This window comes from Salvelinus namaycush, chromosome 14 (assembly GCF_016432855.1).
Source record: "Salvelinus namaycush isolate Seneca chromosome 14, SaNama_1.0, whole genome shotgun sequence".
Taxonomy (NCBI): Eukaryota; Metazoa; Chordata; class Actinopteri; order Salmoniformes; family Salmonidae; genus Salvelinus; species Salvelinus namaycush.
This window is the reverse complement of record NC_052320.1, coordinates 19,139,436-19,147,594: the sequence shown is the minus strand read 5'-3', so window position 1 is coordinate 19,147,594 and position 8,159 is coordinate 19,139,436.

Here is an 8,159-nt window from a genome sequence, read left to right as displayed (position 1 = left end):
GCACAGTGACCATACCTGAGTGTAGAAGGAGGAAAATAAAGTATTGAGATGTTGTTACGGGATTTTTGTGTTTAATGACTAAAATATGTATACATTTGACTTAGAATTATAACTAAACAGAATACTACTATATTACTGTAAGAAGGAATCTTATTATAATCATAAATGTTGAATGTTATGTGTTCCTTGTTAGAAAGAATGGGTTTATCTTCAGACAGGCTAGAATGATGTCTCTACCCAGGGAGGGGAAAGACCTTGGGTTGGTTGTAGATAGTTTAACAGGTGGCAGACAGTAATGAGAACTCGAACTATACTGCCATTGTATCCGAGAGGAGGATGGACATTAAAACCTATGACATCATCTTTATTATATAACCTGATGTAAAATGTATTATGATCAGTACTCTCGAGAATAAACGCTATTGATTGATTGATTTTAAGACTGGTATCTGTCCATTTTATGCTGATAATTATCTTACAAATTCTTATTTATGGGCAGAGTGTTTTCATTGAATTGGTTAATAAACACAGGAATTAAATTCCTTTAACAGATGTCCCCTGTTGTCTTCTGTCCAGTGGTCAGTTGAGTGGTCATTTGCCCATTTAAAGGGATACTTTGACTCAAGTACTCCTTTGCCCATTGGCGTGCCGTGGGCCTGGGGCCTGGGCCTTCAGTGAGGTTGTAACGTCCTGACCAGAGTTCTTATGTGTTTTGCTTGTTTAGTGTTGGTCAGGACGTGAGCTGGGTGGGAATTCTATGTTGTGTGTCTAGTTCGTCTGTTTCTATGTTCAGCCTGATATGGTTCTCAATCAGAGACAGCTGTCAATCGTTGTCCCTGATTGAGAATCATATATAGGTGGCTTGTTTTGTGTTGGGGATTGTGGGTGGTTGTTTCCTGTCTCTGTGTTTGTGTTCTGCACCAGATAGGACTGTTTCGGCTTTCACGTTTTGTTATTTTGCTATTGGTTAATGTTCACCGTTTATTCTGTTGATTAAACATGTTGAACACTAACTGCGCTGCATTTTGGTCCTCTCATTCATCCCAGGAAGAAAGCCGTTACAGAACCACCCACCAACAAAGGACCAAGCAGCGTGGCTACGGGCAGCGACAGCAGGAGCAGAGAAAGGAGGAATGGACATGGGAAGACGTTTTGGACGGCAAGGGTTGCTACACATGGGAGGAGATCCTGGCTGGAAGGGATCGCCTCCCATGGGAACAGCTGGAGGCAGTTAGGAGAACAGAGGCATCCGGAGAGAGGAACCGGAGTTATGAAGGTACGCGGCTAGCACGGAAACCCGAGAGGAAATCCCCAAAATTTCTTGGGGGGGGGGGGGGGCTAAAGGGTAGTGTGGCGAAGGCAGGTAGGAGACCTGCGCCCACTTCCCATGCTTACCGTGGAGAGCGGGAGTACGGGCAGACACCGTGTTATGCGGAAGAGCGCATGGTGTCTCCTGTACGTGTGCATAGCCCGGTGCGGGTTATTCCACCTCCCCGCACTGGCCGGGCTAGATTGAGCATTGAGCCAAGTGCCATGAAGCCGGCTCTACATATCTGGCCTCCAGTACATCTCCTCGGGCCGGTGTACATGGCACCAACCTTACGCATGGTGTCCCCGGTTTGCCAACACAGCCCAGTGCGGGTTATTCCACCTCCCCGCACTGGACGGGCTACGGGGAGCATTCAACCAGGTAAGGTTGGGCAGGCTCGGTGCTCAAGGGAGCCAGTACGCCTGCACGGTCCGGTATATCCGGCGCCACCTTCCCGCCCCAGCCCAGTACCTCCAGTTCCAGCACCCCGCACTCGCCTTATGGTGCGTGGCCCCAGCCCAGTACCACCAGTGCCTACACCACGCACCAGGCTTCCAGTGCGTCTCCAGAGCCCTGTTCCTCCTCCACGCACTCTCCCTGTGGTGCGTGTCTCCAGCCCAGTACCTCCAGTTCCGGCACCACGCACCAAGCCTCCTGTGCGTCTCCAGAGCCCTGTACGCACTGTGCCTTCTCCCCGCACTCGCCCTGAGGTGCGTGCCCTCAGCCCGGTACCACCAGTGCCGGTACCACGCACCAGGCCTATAGTGCGCATCGAGAGTCCAGTGTGCCCTGTTCCTGCTCCCCGCACTAGCCTTGAGGTGCGTGTCTCCAGTCCGGTACCATCAGTTCCGGCACCACGCACCAGGCCTACTGTGCGCCTCAGCAGGTCAGAGTCGGCCATCTGCCCAACGCCGCCTGCACTGCTCGTCTGCCCAGCGCCGTCTGAGCCATCCGTCTGCCCAGCGCCGTCTGAGCCATCCGTCTGCCCAGCGCCGTCTGAGCCATCCGTCTGCCCAGCGCCGTCTGAGCCATCCGTCTGCCCAGCGCCGTCTGAGCCATCCGTCTGCCCAGCGCCGTCTGAGCCATCCGTCTGCCCAGCGCCGTCTGAGCCATCCGTCTGCCCAGCGCCGTCTGAGCCATCCGTCTGCCCAGCGCCATCTGAGTCATCCGTCTGCCACGAGCCATTAGAGCCGCCCATCTGTCCCGAGCCATTAGAGCCGTCCGTCAGTCAGGAGCCGCCAGAGCCGTCCGTCAGTCAGGAGCCGCCAGAGCCGTCCGTCAGTCAGGAGCCGCCAGAGCCGCCAGCCAGTCAGGAGCCGCCAGAGCCGCCAGCCAGTCAGGAGCCGCCAGAGCCGCCAGACAGTCAGGAGCCGCCAGAGCCGCCAGACAGTCAGGAGCCGCCAGAGCCGCCAGACAGTCAGGAGCCGCCAGAGCCGCCAGACAGTCAGGAGCTGCCACCCAGTCATGAGCTGCCACCCAGTCCGGAGCTGCCACCCAGTCCGGAGCTGCCACCCAGTCCGGAGCTGCCACCCAGTCCGGAGCTGCCACCCAGTCCGGAGCTGCCACCCAGTCCGGAGCTGCCACCCAGTCCGGAGCTGCCACCCAGTCCGGAGCTGCCACCCAGTCCGGAGCTGCCACCCAGTCCGGAGCTGCCACCCAGTCCGGAGCTGCCACCCAGTCCGGAGCTGCCACCCAGTCCGGAGCTGCCACCCAGTCCGGAGCTGCCACCCAGTCCGGAGCTGCCCCTCAGTCCGGAGCTGCCCCTCAGTCCGGAGCTGCCCCTCTGTCCGGAGTTGCCCCTCTGTCCGGAGTTGCCCCTCTGTCCGGAGTTGCCCCTCTGTCCGGAGCTACCTCTCTGTCCTGAGCTACCTCTCTGTCCTGAGCTACCTCTCTGTCCTGAGCTACCTCTCTGTCCTGAGCTACCTCTCTGTCCTGAGCTACCTCTCTGTCCTGAGCTACCTCTCTGTCCTGAGCTACCTCTCTGTCCTGAGCTACCTCCTAAATCATGTGGGGGCCTTGGGGAGGATTCTTAGGCCAAGGTCGTGGGCGAGGGTCGCCACTCAAAGGACGCTAAGGAGGGGGACAAAGACAGTGGTGGAGTGGTGTCCTCGTCCACCGCCGGAGCCGCCACCGCGGACAGATGCCCACCCAGACCCTCCCCTTGAGTTTTAGGGGTGCGTTCGGAGTCCGCACCTCAGGGGGGGGGGGTACTGTAACGTCCTGACCAGAGTTCTTATGTGTTTTGCTTGTTTAGTGTTGGTCAGGACGTGAGCTGGGTGGGAATTCTATGTTGTGTGTCTAGTTCGTCTGTTTCTATGTTCAGCCTGATATGGTTCTCAATCAGAGACAGCTGTCAATCGTTGTCCCTGATTGAGAATCATATATAGGTGGCTTGTTTTGTGTTGGGGATTGTGGGTGGTTGTTTCCTGTCTCTGTGTTTGTGTTCTGCACCAGATAGGACTGTTTCGGCTTTCACGTTTTGTTATTTTGCGTTTATTCTGTTGATTAAACATGTTGAACACTAACTGCGCTGCATTTTGGTCCTCTCATTCATCCCAGGAAGAAAGCCGTTACAGAGGTCCTACACAGTCCCACCCGAATTAATCCACCTCTTATTACCATCATTATGATGCCATGGCTCTAGATACTATACATTTAGACAGAAACGCAGTATAACCAGGCGTTGCGTCACCTTGAAATTGACATTTTTATTCAGAGAATTGCAGGGGAAGAGTACAATACAGTACAGTTCAACTAATAGGCAAGAACATAGTCGAGTGCAACAGAGTTATATTAATATTCTTCTTCTATCCATTTCTGGTCCACAAACTTTGAGCTTTAAGTCCCCCCCCCAAAAATACAGTGTGTTCACTAAACAGCGCATTGTCGCACCCAAAGCAGTTTCACTGTGATGATAAAGACACATAACTATTCACTGAAAATAAAAGAAAGAAAACAAATAATTTGCAACATAGGCTATTTGCCATTTTATTTTGTTAATATATAGGCTATTTAATATTAACGAAATAAAATGCGAAACATACATACACATTTAATTAAAAATAAAATGCATTGTATTCCTACTCACCAAAGACTGATTATTTGAACACAAAATCCTTCCTCCTTTCTTTCCTCAAGAAGACTTCAATGACTCTGTTGTACAGTCTATCTGTGCGTTTTAGTTCCACCAATAAGTCCTTTTCTATCGACATGGAGGCTAATGCTGAAAGCCGAGTCTGTCCAGTAGCATTTCTGGAATACGTTTTGATTCGCTTTAAGGCCGAGAATGACCGCTCGACAGAAGCCGTGGACACAGGGCTAGTCACTGTCACACATGCCAATGTGTAAAGTTGCCCCATGTCCTCATTCAGATTTTTCTGCTTAAGGAAATCAAGGAGATCAGAGGGACTTTTCCCTTCAAAATCAGTCATAGCATACATTACAGTCAGTTCTGTTTTTAGCTTGGATAGGTCGAACAGTGTTCCGTGACTCTCTGTTAAGCTGGAGAAGGCTGTTTGCGGGAATTTTTTCCGGTAGGTCTGAAAGTGCTGGGGGTCCAGGAGGGAGAGAAACATTAATTTTTCGTGGTCTTGAAACCTGTTTCGTATCTGGCAAAGAATGTTGTCCAGAATATTGCTGTGGAGTTGTTGGTAGTATGTGCGAGGGTCTCCTTGTGCTGGGCCTCTGCGTGCGCTGGGTGAACTTGAGATGCGCGCTGTGTCATCGTAGATTTGACTGAACCTGCGCCTCTCTCTCTCAATTGTGTCACAAAACTCGTTCACCCTTGTCAGGCAGAATTGTACATCCAAAGTTTGTTTCTGTAGAATTCCAAAAAGCACATCTGAATAATTAAAAATCCCATTGAATGTTTCAAGCAAAAAACAAAACTCAAAATCATCCAAACGTGCATTAAATCCATCAGCCATAAGCACAGTATCCCCGTCATGTTCCAGTAAGTGGTTAAACAGCTCCTTTAGGGCAACTCTCTTTTCAAAGACTGCATTGACCAATCTAGATGTATATTGCCACCTCGTTGGTGCAACCTTAGGAAGACGACGCTTGCAGATGTCATCCAGCAGTTGCGTGCGCTTAGGGGATCGTGAGAAAAATGCTGCAAGGCCATTGAGGTTGGCAAAGAAGACCTTGCATTCTTTAAGCTTTGAGGCTCCTTGAGCCAGTACTAAATTTAGTCGATGTGCATAGCAGTGAATGAATAAGGCCATCGGTGCCCTCTCCTTAACTTTAGCCTGCACCCCATTGAGTCCAGATGCCATGACTGCTGCGCCATCAAAACACTGTGCCACAACTTTATCCAGACTACATTAATTTCCCTCCAAGAAACGGAAAATAAGAGCGGCAATGTCATCAGCTCGCTTGCCGCTTGTCACATCTTCAAATCGGATAAATCGCTCCTTGACTCCTGTGTCTGTCACATAACGCAGGACGAGTGAGAGCTGTGCTGCATTTCCCACATCTGTTGTCTCGTCCACCATAACAGCAACAAAGGGAGCTTTTTTAATCTCCATTTTGATCTCTTCTCCCATCACTTCAGCAATAGCATAAATTAGGTAATTTTGTATTTTGCCTGACATCCCAATGAACACTTTGTTAGTGGACAGGTGGTATTGTAAATCTGTGTTGCTTTCAGAAAGAAAAGAAAGAAGCTCCACGTAGTTCCCTTTGTTTGTGGAGTCAGCACTTTCATTGTGTCCCCTAAATGAAAGTTCCTGTTTACCCAAAAACATGACACAATCAATGAGTCTTTTCAATATTTCCCTATATTTCTTCACCTTTTCATTGTGCAGCTCCGTTGCCCTGCGCGCTTGTTCGTTGAGCTGTAGATCCACTCGGGTGTCCCCAAAAGTTTTCAAAAGCACCATTGCTAGTAAGTGCCCAGCCGTACTTTGGTGTCTCGTTGCTGCCTTGGTTAGACAACTCAAGTTTGCAAAGCCAGTGTGGCTCCAAACACCAAATCGATCACTTGCAAATAATAGGCATTCCCAGCAGTACAGTTTGCAGTGCTTCTCGGAGCCTGTGAGCCATTGATAGCGTTCGTAGTTGGAACTTTGAAAGTGGCGGACGAACCCCTTTCCCGCCTGTGACAAGCTTTGTAGCGTCGGTGTCGGGCGACCTCTCCTTACAATGTCTAACTTTTCTTGAAAAGTTCGTCTTGAGAATGGCGTTATAATTATATCCTCGACCAAATCGATATCTTCTCCTCCTTCCGCCATTGTGGGTTGAAAAAACAGCTTAGTAGTACGCGAATTAATTCGTTTATCAAATTCAGTTTCCTAGTTCTGAGGTTCTGCATAGACCTGCCCATAGGACCTGCCTCTCAATATTGGTAATCAAATCAAAAGACGTGCACGCACTACGCCTGCTAGCTAGCCAGCAGGCGTACAATAGCCAACTCTAAAGCTGATTGGTTGACACTAAATTTTCATTTCCATTCACTTTAAGCTACAAGCGCCCACACTGTTGATTCTGAAGGCCTGAGGGCAGATTTTAGACCCCTGGCAACACATGATGGCTGAATATGATTGGATAAAAGATCTAACATAAAGACCAGCCCTCCAAATCTCAACCTGGGTCTGGAAGCAGTGCAACCAAGAGGAAAGCTATGAAATGAAGAGTATAACTCTTACTCTGGGGAATAATTTAATACATATTTGTGGGAAAATATATTTAAAAAAAATTATATTCTGATGATGTTTAGGCCAGCAGAGAAGGCCTTGCTGGCCCTGACGGCCCACCACTGCCTTTGCCACAGCACTCACATGATATGTATCCATCACAAGAAAAGTCTATATATGACATGTCTTTAAAATTCTACAGCCTGCCTTTTCTGCTTTCAAGTTAAAATGCACCCAGAAATATTCTTCAAAAGACAAGGGAGATCTCTGCTGGGCAACCCAGCTTTCCATCTTCGACCAATCTATCGAAGCGTAGCTCAGAGTAAATATATTTCTTGCATTTTCCTTTTCCAAATGGGCGGTTATGTAGATTGCATATAATTCTGTATTTACGATAGCATAGCTTCATAAGGTCCGATAGAGACCCAATCCTTTTGTTCCTCAGTCTTCCCACTCTTTCATTCAAACCCAACCCCCTTTCTTTGTGTAACCAGCCGTCATATCGATTTTCGTCCACTAGAGACGTTTTCTTTTATGACATAATTAGTAATCAATGTATGATCCATCCTGTGTATATGTAATTCTGTATGACTATTTAGGTATTTAGTAAATAAATATTTAAACCAAATGTATTGCTGATTCAACTTGTTAGCCAGGGTTCGTGAAGATAACCAATAATTTTACGACGTTCAGATGAGACTGAATAAGGTGACGATTAATAATTGACTGCTATTGATATAAAAGATTACCAGGTCTTTAAGGGTTTATTCGGAAGACAACAGCTCTATAAACATTCTTCCGTGGTGCCCTGACTTCCTAGTTAATTATATTTACATGATTAGTTTCATCAGGTAATATTAATTACAGAGAATTGATTTTATAAAATAGCATGTCATATCATTTAATCCATAGTAAAGACATGACAGTATTGAACCAGGGTTTGGTTGTGAAAACATCAGCATGGTCCTTGAATGGTCCCTTATCAATGAGAGCATCTGGAGCAGCTGCTTTTCCTGTGAAGTTAAAGCTTTGGGGATGGGTCTCCTTTCCCTACCTCTTCTGTGGTGGTTAATTTCTTTACTATCAAATGAGGAGAGACAAACTTATCACACAAGTCAGAGTTATACTTAAACTAAATCTTTAATCACTTATTAATAAGGGAGCAGGTCAATACAACACACACATATAAAGTGAATCGATTGAGTGCTCTACGATAA